General features: G+C 44.1%; 1 protein-coding gene across 36 annotated transcripts in view; it reads right to left on the reverse strand.

Annotated features, from left to right (window-relative positions):
* PPP2R2B (protein phosphatase 2 regulatory subunit Bbeta) overlaps positions 1-13,340 on the reverse strand; it is a 494,567-nt gene that overhangs the window by 45,648 nt on the left and 435,579 nt on the right. The gene's annotated exons all lie outside the window — the stretch shown is intronic.

Here is a 13,340-nt window from a genome sequence, read left to right on the forward strand (position 1 = left end):
TTTGAATTGTTGGACTGGGCATCAAACTTTGCCCTCTTCTCATTGAAACTCAGGCTGTTTCTCCAATGACTACTCTGTTCACAGAAATATCTCAGATTTTTTTTAGTTTTGAGACGGAATCTTGCTCTGTTGCCCAGGCTGGAGTGCAGTGGCACAATCTTGGCTCACTGCAAACTCCACTTCCTGGGTTTAAGAGATTTTCCTACCACAGTCTCCTGAGTAGTGGGGATTACAGGTGTGCACTACCATGCCTGGCTAATTTCTATAATTTTAGTAGAGACAGGGTTTCACCATGTTGGCTAGGCTGCTCTTGAACTCCTGAATTCAAGTGATCTGCCCATCTCAGCTTCCTAAAGTCCTGAGGTTTATAGGCATAAGCCACTCTGCCTGGCCTAACATCTAAGACCTTAAGGTCTAAAGTGCTTATACCATTTCCCCCTCATCATGAAAAAGTCAGACTGCTCCTGGACAGGAAGGCTGCTTCCATCTGAAGGAGGGGATTTCTGTGGCCAATCCTTGGGCTGCAGACTTGCCAGTCTGCAGAAGGGCCTTGCTGCTAGAAGACTGTCCATAGGCTGCAGACTTGTTGGTAGAGATAGTGCAAGGGGATCACTGCTGCTGAAGGGAACCCTGGCTCCTTACCCTGGCCTTCAAGACCTTCCCTGGCCAGATTCAGCTTCTGCAATTCCCTAGCATGAGACGTACCCTCTGGACAGGATGGAAACTGGAGGGGCAGGTGAGGAAGAAGGCAGGCCTGCCTAAACCACAATGAAATTAAGATGCTACTGCAGAACCTACCCTGTGCCATCACACACATGATTGATTGTATTCAGAAAATGTGTACTGGGAACATACTATGTGTCAGACAGTGTCCTAACTGCTTTTACTTTAATTAACTAATTAATGGACAAAGACTTCCATGAGCCCACATCCCATGATTACCTCTCCCCTCTCATCTTTCCTGCCCTCTCAGAAGTATTTGACATAATTGATCCTAATGTCTTTCTAAATTACTATCTTCTCTCAGCTTACATGTGTTGGTTTTCTGCTCACTCTCCTGGCAGTTCATACCTCATCACCCATAAAAACCCACTTCCTCCTTTCCCCTACCCCATTGGTAAATGTTGGTGTGGCCTTCACCTCATTCCCGGGCCCTCAGTTATTCTCCATCCATACCTTCTGCCCTAATTGACATTATCCCATCGCACGGCTCAAAATAGTGTGATGTGCTCATGATTCCTAAATTTATAACTTCAGCTCAGACCTCTCCCCAGACTTCCAGACTCATGTTATCTAATTGTCTGCCAGACTTCTCTAATTGGATGAATCACAGACATCTCAATCTGGACACATCCAAAAGGGAATGCTTGGTCTTTCTATGCCAAAACTGTTCCTTCCCCAGTCTCCTCATTTCAGTATATGGTACCGCTATAGTTGCTCAAGCCTGAAACCTATGAGTTTTAGATTCTCCCCTTTCCATCACCTCTTCACTGCCAATCGCTCAGCAAGTCCTCTTAGCCTCACCTCCTAAGGTGATCCTGAATCTGCCCACTTACCACCACTTCACTGTGCCCACCCTGGTCAGAGCCATTATCATGTCTCCTCTAGACTGTTGCAACGGCTCTAAATGGTCTCTTTGCCTTCGAAGCCTGGCACCCCTTATTTGAGAACTCTTTTAAGATCATAAACGGAGTATTCACTGCCTTCTTAGCACCATCTCATGGCTTTCCATCTCACTTAGATTAAAATCTAAGTGCTCTGTTCTGGCCCACAAAGCTCTCAATGATCTGGCCCCAGGCTACCTCTCCGGCCTACCTTCTCTCCCTTTTCCCCTCTCCCTCCTCCCTCTCTCCCTCTCTTTCTCTCTTTCTTTCTTTTGATGGAGTCTTTCTCTGTCACCCAGGCTGACGTACAGTGGCACAATCTCAGCTCACTGTAACCTCTGCCTCCTAGGTTCAAGCAATTCTCCTGCTTTAGCCTCCTGAGTAGCTGGGATTACAGGTGTGCACCACCATGCCTGGATAATTTTTGTATTTTTAGAAGAGATGGGCTTTCCCCACGTTGGCCAGGCTGGTGGATTGCCTCAAGCAATCCACTTGCCTTGGCCTCCCAAAGTGCTGGGATTACAGGCATGAGCCACTGTGCCTGGCTGTGGCTTCACTTTCTACACTGTCCCCAGCATACTTGTCTCCATATACCAATCTTTTTGTCTATTCTTTGAACACACAAGTTTGTTCCTGTGTTAGGGCCTTCACACTCAGATGTTGGCTTTCTCTTTGGATCCTCTGATAACTCAGGTCTCAATTCAAAGGCTTTGCTACACACCACTACTCCTTGACCCAGCTAAATTTCCTTACAGCTTTTTATCATGTCTGAAATGATCTTGTTAATTTGTATATTTGTATGTTTTCTCTCTTCCGTTCCCACAAGAAGGTACACTCCCTAAAGGCAGAAACCAGCAGGTACTTAATCAGTCTTAGTTGAATAAGTGGTTTTTGGTGTTCTACTGAAGAGCTACAGGTGGTGTGGCTCAAACCTCAGCTTCGTCCCTTGCTCTTTGGTGGCCGTAAGTATCTTTCCCCATTTTAGCTAGTTGCTTCATCTCTAAGATGTGCATAATGGCAGTATGTACCTCATAGGGTTGTCATGAGGATTAAATGAGCTCATGCATGCATACTTGGCTTACTTCCTGGATATAGTAAAATGTCATGGAAGTTAGCTGTGAATAAGGCTGTTGACATTGCTACTTTTACAACAATTGCGGTTGTTCTTCCTGCTTCCACTCTTAAAAGACCATGTGGTAGGGAAGCGAGACAGCATCTTCACTCCAACCACAACACGATCCTCATTCTATGTGCCAGGCATCAATCTAAGGGGCCATGGCTGTTATTCAACCCTCACAAGCACCCTATAAGGTAAATACTTCCACTACCCTTAATTTATAGGTGAGTAAGTTGAAGCACAGATGTTAAGTGATGAACAGGTGTTGAAGATCACCAGTTAGCCCATGGATACAAGCTGATAGTGGCTGGTCAACCACATTGGTTTTCCTCCTTTGTTTTGACCAATCTCTGTCACTACTGTCGGTTTGATTTGACAGAGGGGAAGAAACAAAGCAAAACTGTCCTCGGCTGCACTTACAGGGAACACCATGCCAGGCTCCTCACTGCCTTGCCTCATCCCAGTACACCTATGACAGGGGCTGCTGGGGTGTTCATGGAGTTTGGATGTTTCCTGCTATCTCCACCTTGGAGGTAAGGCACCTGGTGGGGCTCTCTGGTCATTCTTTAACTTTCTCCGAGTTATAGAAGTAAAACAACCACCTTGGAGGGAATCTAGAAAACAAGAAAGCCACCCACACTTCATGGCCTCTGACCTCATTCCTTTCATACAGTCTCTGCTAGTCTTTGACCACATATATTCATCCTGACCTTGCTGCATTCATGGCGAGATTGTTACTTCGCAGGCTGCTTTAACATTTATAAGCATTAAAAAATATTTATAACATTTCTCCACTTGCTCCATCTTAATGTCCCCAGGTCTTTGGCAAGTCAAGTCTCTGTGGCTTCAAGGTACCTTTTTTCTATTCTCAGTCCCGTTTGAGGATTTCACCTGCTGTTTTTATGCTGCTAAGCCACACCCTACTTATTGGGGAACCTCTCCCTCCAAGATTGGCTTTTGAATAGGAATCAGGCTTCTCAGAGCCTCTAAAATTAATTAAAGTCCATTTGTTCAGAAACAAAGTGCTCCAGCACCACAGGAGAGCCTCCGGGCATCACCGTTCTAACATACATGGACAACCCTGCCTGGTGAAACTGCCGAGACCCAAGGCACAGGTTTCTATCATCCTGGTCCTTTGGTCCCTTGCCTGGTTTCTCTCCTGCCTTTCATAAAAGTTATGCTCATTGTGTGCTCCCAATGTGTCAGGGGCTGTGCAAGAGCCCTGTGTCCATGACTTCTTCCCACTCTTACCTCCTGGAGGAAGGTGTCAATATCAGCACCTGCCCAGGCTTCTGGCAGCAATGAGGCCTAGAAACAATGTCTGGAACTGCTGGCTCCAGGGCCTGTGTTTTTGATGACGTTTATGTCTTTCTTTCAGTTACAGGCTGAGTTGTGCCTCCTTTCCATTCATATATGGAAGTCCTAACTCCCAGTACTGTAAAATCTAACTGTATTTGGAGATGCAGCCTCTCAACAGGTAATTAAAATAAGATAATCAGGGTGGGCCTTAATCCAACAGGACTGGTGTCCTCCTAAGAAGAGGAATTTTGGACACAGACACAGATGGAAGTTGATGTAAAGACACAGGGAGAAGACAGCCATCTACAAGCCAAGAACAGCAGTGTGGAACTGATCCTTTTTTTTCACAGCCCTCAGAAGAAACCAACCCTGCCAACACTTCCTCTTGGACTTCCACCTTCCAGGACTTTGAAACAATAGTTGAATTGTCTAAGCAGTACAGTCCGTGGTACTTTGTTGCAGCAGCCCTAATACATAAATTAATATGCATTTCCACCTGTCTTTTCCTATCTGTCTGCCTTCCTGCCACAGATGTTCTATGAAGCCCCACCGTGCTATATAAGTATTGTACAAATTCAGGTCTTAGTGGGATAAAGTCCCTGTCTTCATAAAGATTGTATTCAAGTCAGCAAGACAGAGGGTAAGTAAAGAAAACAACTTTACTGGAGACTATAAAAGAAACAGAGAAATAAAATAGATGAGATTGAGATTGAGAGAAGGTAGGTGCAAATGGGGTGGACGGAGAAATTACCTCTTAGGAAGTGACATTTTTTTCAGAAATGTAAAAAGTCAGTACAGGCCAGACAGATGGGATGCATGGTGGGGGGGTGGGGGGAGCATTCCAGGCAGAAGAGGAGCATGTGCAAAGGCCCTGAGGTGGGAAAGGGCTGCATGTATCGGAGGTGCAGGAAGCAAGCCAGTGTGGCCAGGCTACAGGGAGCTGAGCCTGGACAGGGTGGCAGAGATCACATTTACAGGCACATTGGAAAGGGGTTCAGGCTTAATTCCTTTCATTCCCCAGGCTGGTGGCCAGTTTCTTCACCCAGCCCCTGGTACCCATGCATGGAAAGGGAAAAGCATAATCCAGACTAGTTAAGCGCTGCCATCAGCACCCTATTGTTTCAGGCGTCTAAACTGCAAACACAACTCTTCTCACTACCGCCAGAAGTAGTAGAAAAAAATAGGCAAGGGAGAAAAGGAATCATCCCTTTCAACCCCTGCTGAGTATGCAGAGTGAGGGACATATGGAAATTAATAAATGCAGCTCTGATAACATGGTTCTCCTCGGCATTTTGATTAAACGCTGATGGTTATTAAATACCCTCCTTCTCAGTGCTCATCTCCGAAAGCCAATGTTGCTTTTCATTTTGAACTCTGATGAACTGTCTCTATTCCGATTGCACACCTCGGCTGAACTGCAGTCGACTGCAGGCTGGTGTTTGAGGAGGATGGAGAAAATCAATATGAAATGTCAGGCGAGGGGTCAGATTGAACTTGTTTTCCCAGCTGGCAAGAGCTGGGGCCCGTAGCTGCAGCAGCTGAACGAAGGGAGTTGTGCACTGAAGAAGGTTGGTACTTTGAAGGAGTCAGGAAAATGACTTTCATTTGCTTAATTAGTTAGCAGTCTGGCAGCTTGCAATTCAGAAATCGGCTGGTGTTGGACTAGGGAGTGGAAGCACAGGGCTGGGCAGAGCTTCTGGGGCTTCCTGGGTGAGCAGCTTGATGGGCTTCCTGCTTCTGTATAACTGAATGATTCTTCCCTGACCACTTCTCCATCCTTAGGTCTTAGTCGAACAGTCACTGCCTTGTAGTCTTCATCACCCCTTCTTGTACCAGCACACGCCTCTCTTTTATACATGCATTGCAGTATATTCTCTAACTAATATGTCTTCTCCCGTAGACAGTGTGATTGATGTCATGTATCATCTTGACTGGGTCACAGGGTGCCCAGATATTTGGCTAGAAATTCTGGGTGTTTCTGTAAAGGTGTTTGTGGAGAACTTTAACATTTACATTGATAGACTGAGTAAAGTAGATTGTACTCCCTATGGTCAATGGGCCTCATCTAATTAGTTGAAGGCCTGAAGAGAATAAAAACGCTGACTCTCCTGCAAGTGACAGAGAACTTCTCTGGCTGACTGCTTTCAAGCTGGAACACTGTGCCCCCTCCCCCCGACCTCTGGACTTGAACGGAAACACTGGTTTTTCCTGAGTCTTTGGCCTGATGGTTTTATTTATTTATTTATTTATTTATTTGAGATAAAGTCTTGCTCTGTCACCCATGCTGGCTTGCAGTGGTGCAATCTCAGCTCACTGCAAGCTCTACCTCCTGGGTTCAAATGATGCTCCTGCCTCAGCCTCCTGAGTAACTGGGACTACAGGTGTGTAACACCATACCTGGCTAATTTCTAATTTCAGTACAGGTGGGGTTTCACCATGTTGCCCAGGCTGCTCTCGAACTCCTGACCTCATGTGATCTGCCTGCCTCAGCCTCCCAAAGGGCTGGGATTACCGGTGTAAGCCACTGCACCTAGGCCTCTGACGGCTTTTAGACTAGAACACCACCATTGGCTCTCCTGTGTCTTCAGCTTGCTGGCTGCAGGCTGCAGACCTTGGGGCTTGTCAGCCTTCATAAGTATGTGATCTAATTCCTTATGATAAATTCTTTACACACATACATACACACACACACACAGCCTACTGGTTCTGTTTGTCCGGAGAACCCTAATACAGACAGTAAGCTCTAAGAGGGAGGAAACCAGGGAGACCAAGTCTGTTTTTGCTCACCCTTGTGTCCCCAGAGTTGGATACAGTACCTGACATAAAATATGTGATTAACAAATATTGATTAAATGAATAATGAGGCCTCCTATATCTGGCAAGAGGGTTGGGGGTCTCGAACATCTTATATCTGCAGCCCGGGACCAGGGGGGATCCAGGATGAGTAACTGTGATAACTGCTGCTGTCATTTATTGACTCCTTTGTGCCTGGCAGAGGGCTAGGGTCTCACACACAAGCAATTTAGCTCTTGTGAACAACCTGCCCTATGATGCTGTCCTTAATATTTCTACTTTCAAATGAGGAATCTGGGGCTCAAAAGGATTAAACAACTTGCTTGAAGTCATGCAGGTACTGAGTATCAGAGCTGAGTTCTGATTCCAAAGCATCTGCTCTAAATCATTCTAGTTTTTTTTTTTTTAACTTTTTTTTTTTTTGGGGGGGGGGAGGAAGGCAGGAGGAAGGGAATAAGGACGGTAGGGAGGAAGGAAGGGATGAAGGAAGGAAGGAAGGGAGGAAGCGGGGAGGAAGGGAGGGAGGGAGGGAAGGGAAGAAAGGAAATCAAGCAATGAAAGAGACATTGCCAACCTGAATTTAGAGGTTTACAAGTTGATTTCTTTTTTTTTGAGAGAAGGAAAGAAAAAAAAAATAAGTAAAGGTGAGGAAGAAAGAGGAAGAGACAGAGGGAGAGTAAATGGAAATATTGCTGTATTTTGAAAAAAATTGGGTATTAATAATGGCCCATCAATGTTTCATTTAAACTAATGGGTGGGTGTGATGTGGTATTGACAAGAATGTATATTTTGTGTATTTGAAGTGGAGAGCTCTATAAATATTTATTAAGTTTACTTGTTCTGGATCTGAGTTCGAGTCCTTGATATCCTTATTAATTTTCTGTCTCATTTAATCTAAGTCTCCTATCTGGGTGTTAGGATCGTTAGCTCTTGTTGTTGCATTGATCCTTTTACCACTATATCTTTGTTGCTTTAAAATCTATTTTATCCGATACAAGAATTGCAACTCCTGCTTTTTATTTATTTATTATTTATTTTTGCTCTCCATTTGGTTGGTAAATCTTTCTCCATCCCTTTGTTTTGAGTCTTTGTGTATCCTTGCATGTGAAACAGGTCTGGATGTAACATGCCGTTGGGTTTTGGCTGTGTCTTTTGATTGGGAATTCAGTCAATTTAAATTTAGGGTTACTGCCATTTGATGTTGACTGGCTGTTTTATCCATTCGTTGGTGTAAATTCTTCTTTATGTTGGTGCTCTTTACTTTTTGGTGTATTTTTAGAAAGGCTAATACTGGTTGTTTCTTTCTGTGTGTAATGCTTCTTTCAGAAGCTCTTGTAAGGCAGGCCTGGTGGTAATAAAATCTCTGAGTTCTTGCTTGTTCATAAAAGATTTCATTTTTCCTTCAGTTGTGAAGCTTAGTTTGGCTGGATATGAAATTCTGGGCTGAAGGTTCTGTTCTTTGAGGATGTTGAATATTGGCCCCCACTCTCTTCTGGCCTGTAGAGTTTCTGCCCAGAGATCTGCTGTAAGTCTGATAGGCTTGCCTTTGTGGGTAATCTGACCTTTCTCTCTGGCTGCCCTTAGTATCCTCTCCTTCGTTTCAACCCTGGTGAATCTAACGATTATGTGCTTTGGGGTTGCTCTTCTTGAGGAATATCTTTGTGGTGTTCTCTGTATTACCTGGGGTTGAATGTTGACCTGCTTTGCTAGTTTAGGAAAATTTTCCTGAATAATATCCTGAAGGGTATTTTCCAGCTTGGATTCATTCTCTCCGTCGCATTCAGGTACACCTATCAAACGTAAATTTGGTCTTTTCACATAGTCCCACATTTCTTGGAGACTTTGCTCATTCCTTTTTATCCTTTTTTCTCTAATCTTTTCTTCATGTTTTATTTCATTAAGTTGGACTTTGACCGCTGATATCCCTTCTTCTGCTTGAACAATTCGAGTGTTTAAACCTGTGCATACTTCTCGGAGTTCCTGTATTGTATTCTTCAGTTCCATTAATTCACTCATACTCCTCTCTAAGTTGTCTATTAGCAATAGGATTTCATCAAACCTTTTTTCAAAGTTCCTAGTTTCTTTACGTTGGGCTACAACGTGTTCTTTTAACTCACCGAAGTTTGTTATTATCCATTCCTTGAAGAGTGATTCTGTCATCAGGAGGCGCCGTTCTCCATCAAGCCTTGTTCCATTGTCAATGTGGAACTGTGATCATCTTTAGAGGGAGAGGCGTTCTGATTTTGAGTGTTCTCAGCTTTTTTATGCTGGTTTCTTCCCGTCATTGTAAATTTATCCTCCTGCCGTCTTTGAATTTACCAACTTTCAGATTAGGTCTCTTGAGTGGACGTCCAGGTTGTTAGTTCCCAGGGCCAGAGCAGCGGCGTTAAAACTGATGGTGCTTTTCTGCCCAGGATTCTCCTGTCTGGCTTCCTTCTTGTTTCCGTAGTAGGCGACTCTGCCTTCCCGGGGGCTCCAAACCTCAATCAGAAGGGGAACCTGTCCTGTTTACTCTGCGCGAGCGCTGCCACGTTGATGTGCCGGCGGAACTGCTGCGCCGACCACGAGAGTCGCGCTGGCGACTCGTGTGTTTCCACCACTGGGTGATCTTCTGCTCCGTGAGCAACCAGACTTTGTCTGAAAGTGTGGCGTCCTCTAGTTCTCTGCGCCTTCCCTAAGAGCTGCAATCCCGGGATGTTAGTGATCGGCCATCTTGGATCGTTCCCCTTTTTTTAAGTTCAGGGGTACATGTGCAGGTTTGTCACACAGGTAAACGTGTGTCATGAGGGTTTTTTTTTGTGCAGGTTATTTCATCATCTAGGTATTAAGCCTAGTATCCATTAGTTATTTACCATTCTAGTTTTGAAAGCTTCTAAGGTCTTGCCCTTTTCTAATCCCTGCCCTTCTGTTCAGGGTTCATCAAGCTTCCCAATCAGTTGACTCCCCAATATCCAGAACTCACATGGGTCTGTCTGACTCCAAAGCTGAGGCTGGTGTCAGCCACACCGGGCTATGGGGATGCCAGGGCTTCCTGTGCCATCTCTGGCATCAACCCTGGGTTGGTGGCCCAGCAAGCCTGGTTCTGCCTTCACTCACCAGAGAGGCCCTGACTCCTTAGATAGCTCATGTCGCCTCACCCATAACATGTCCCACACTGAATCCCAACCCTTCATTCTCTCTGGGAGACAGAGACTTTACATCCATCCCCATTCCCACTTGTCATTTATGTCAACCCTTAGGCACACATTTATTTATTAAATATACCCTGACCCCCACTATGTGTCAGGGGTTCAAAAATGTGACCAAATCAGATTCAATTCTCATCCTCAAAGAGTTTAGTATCTAAAGGGAAATGGCACTGAACAATGCATATTACATCCATGTGTGATGAATGCTAACCTTTAATGTCACAACACCCACAGTTATTTTAAAAGAAAATGTTCCTTTCCCCTCTTCTCATCCTTTGGATCTCTATCCCCTATTCTTTATCTAGGTTCCAAATTGAGACTAAAGCAAAACCTTCTAACTTTCCTACCTTTCTTCACATGACCACTGTGTTAATCTTCCATGAAACACAAATTTTATTAACTCTGTGGTCCAGCTAAATGATCTCAAATTACTCCCCACATACTAGAAACTGTGCTTCTCAAACTGGGGTACCTGTATGTATCCTCAGGGGTTAGGAAGAGGGGAGGATATGGGGGTATACTAAAAAGTACAGAAAGCTATAGGATAAACGTTACATCTTTCAGAAACATCAATTCTGTTTAAAATTTGGGAGTGGGGTAGAAATGTAATTATTAAACTAAAGTGAAAACAGACATTCTATGGGTTTAAAATATAAAAGTCACATGAAATTTTAGAAAGAAAAATAAGACTTCAAAGAAAATTGGTGCGGTCAGCACCCCTAACCCCCTGCTCCCTCCAGGGTCGCTGTTCTCTGCCAGGCATGCACTGTTTTGCCTTTGCTGGTAGGTTGGGCTACTCAGAGCACATGGGAGGGGCTTGATTCTTCTTTGTGCCCTCCTTCCATGGCAGCAGGGCTTATGGCTTGGCCCCGCCAGAACTGTATTTGGTGGAACAGCTTAAGAGGGACCTGATACTATGGGAACCAGACTCTGGGTATAAAATAAGTTCTCATTGAATGAATGAAAACATGACAACATACATTTTGGAATCTGATCTTCAAGGATGAACCTGATATAAACTATTATCCCTATTTAACCTTATTAACCCAAGGTTCCCCTTTCTCTTTAAAAAGTCTGACACTTTTTAACACTCTTCAAAATTTCCATTACTTTATTACTTCAGAATTCTGCCCATTCTGTGCTCGCTGCCAACAATACTCTTCTTCCTGTTTCCCACCTAACCAAATTCTACTTGTTGTACTTCAACACTCAACTACTCAGCCTCTGCCTTACTGTGAGGTCAGTTTCAAATGTCCTAGTCCCCTCTGAATGGACTAACCCTTCCTTATCTCCACCATAAACTTGACTATTAAAACTAAACTGCCTTATCCATTGTTCCTGAAATGCTTCCTGGGTGCATCTTGTCTCATTAGCTAAATTTAAATTTTCTTGAGTACAGGAGATAAGTCTTACCTTTCCATTGTACCAGAGTTCCCTGTTGTAACAAACACATTGCAGATACAAGAATATCAGGCCATATCTGTGACTGAATGAGTTGCAGTCTAGATCAGTGGTTCTCAACTGGGAGCAATGTTTTTGCCAAGAGGGTATTTCACGATGCCTGCAGACATTTTTGGTTATCATAACTGGGCTTGTGTTATTGACATCTAGTGGGCAAGACCAAGGATGCTGCTAAACATCCTACAACGTACAGGACAGCCCCTTCCCAGAAACAAAGAATTTTATAGCACAAGATTCAATGGTGTCCTGTTAAGAAATGCTTATTTATATTATAGTGGCTTCCTAACCTGTCTCCTTGTTTCTTTGTTCTCTCAGCCAGAACTTAACCTTCATCCTTCTTCCTTCTGTCCAAGTAATTTCCCTAACAACTAATTCTGATCATATTACTCCCCTGGTTGCTTTAGTGGCCGTTTACTGACTTTGATGAAAATAAAGTTGAGTTTTTATCTTTTTTATATATTCATATTTTTTGACATGGAGTCTCACTCTGTTGCCCAGGCTGCAGTGCAATGGCACTATCTCAGCTCACTGCAACCTCCGCCTTTCAGGTTTAAGCAATTCTCTGCCTCAGCCTCCTGAGTAGCTGGGATTAGCTGTGGTGCATGCTACCACACCCAGCTAATTCTTGTATTTTTAGTAGAGATGGGGTTTCACCATCTTGGCCAGGCTGGTCATGAACTCCTGACCTCGTGATCCATCTGCCTCTGCCTCCCAAAGTGCTGGGACTACACACATGAGCCACTGTGTCTGGTCTCAAGTTTTTAAAATCATGGTCATCATAGCATGGCTCAGGCATTCCTCATGAGCCTCAACTCCTCATCCAAGTCATTTGGTCATCAATCATAATACAGTTCCATAGACACATGATCTTTCATGCCTCAGTATCTTTGCACATGCTGATTCTTCTGTTCTGAACACTTTTCACTTTGTCATCTTATGTTATGATCACTGCTCAAAGATCAACACTAGCACAAACATCAGTAAACATTAACACTGATCGTAGGTCAGGCACTGTTTTAGGTGCTAGGAAAACAGCAGTGAAAAAGACAGAACAGTCCACCCTCTCAAGAAGCTATCAATACTCTCTAGTAGAATTTTCTGCAATGATGAAATGTCCTAAATCTACACTAATATGGAAGCCGCTAGTCACACAGAGCTTTTGAGCACCTGAAATGTGGCTAATCTGAATTGAAATACGATGTAATGATAAAATACATGCCAAGGATTGAAGACTTAGTATAGAAAAGAAAGAATGTAGAGTATCTCAGTAACCATTTTTAATATTTATCTCATCTAAGCCCTGTAATGAACCCCTGAGGTGGTTGTTAGGACAATCTTACCCATTACATATGAGAAAGTGGAAGCTCAGAAACGTTCAGGGAAGGTGGACAAAGTTGGCCAGTAAGGGGGTAGCCTGGTTCTGACCTGGTTCATGTGATTTTAGAATCCACACTCTGAATTACCACTGTACTCTGCATACCAGATCCCCCATGCAAACCACTGGCAACAAATGAGCAAACAAAAATTACCAAAAGGACCACAAGCTCTCCAACCATCTCTTAGTCATATACCCACACAGCCAGCCAGCACATCACTGATGGCATGCAGGGATTGAAACTGAAAACTGTGGGAGAAAGGTCTTCATTTCTGGCTTTCCACAGCAAACTGCAGGGGCAAAACTGCATGCAGCAGAAGGTGATGGCAGGGCATACACAGCTATGGCCCTCCTGAACATCTTGGCAGCTGCACATTATTTAGCCCAACACTGGGCAGTGACTGCTGCCACCTTCCAGCCACCTCTACTCTAAGCAGCAGTTTTTTGAAATCCCCTCACTAGCTCTAGACCCATCTTTTCTACCACAGCACCTGTAGTGAGTG

Source organism: Callithrix jacchus, chromosome 2, assembly GCF_049354715.1.
Source record: "Callithrix jacchus isolate 240 chromosome 2, calJac240_pri, whole genome shotgun sequence".
Lineage (NCBI taxonomy): Eukaryota > Metazoa > Chordata > Mammalia > Primates > Cebidae > Callithrix > Callithrix jacchus.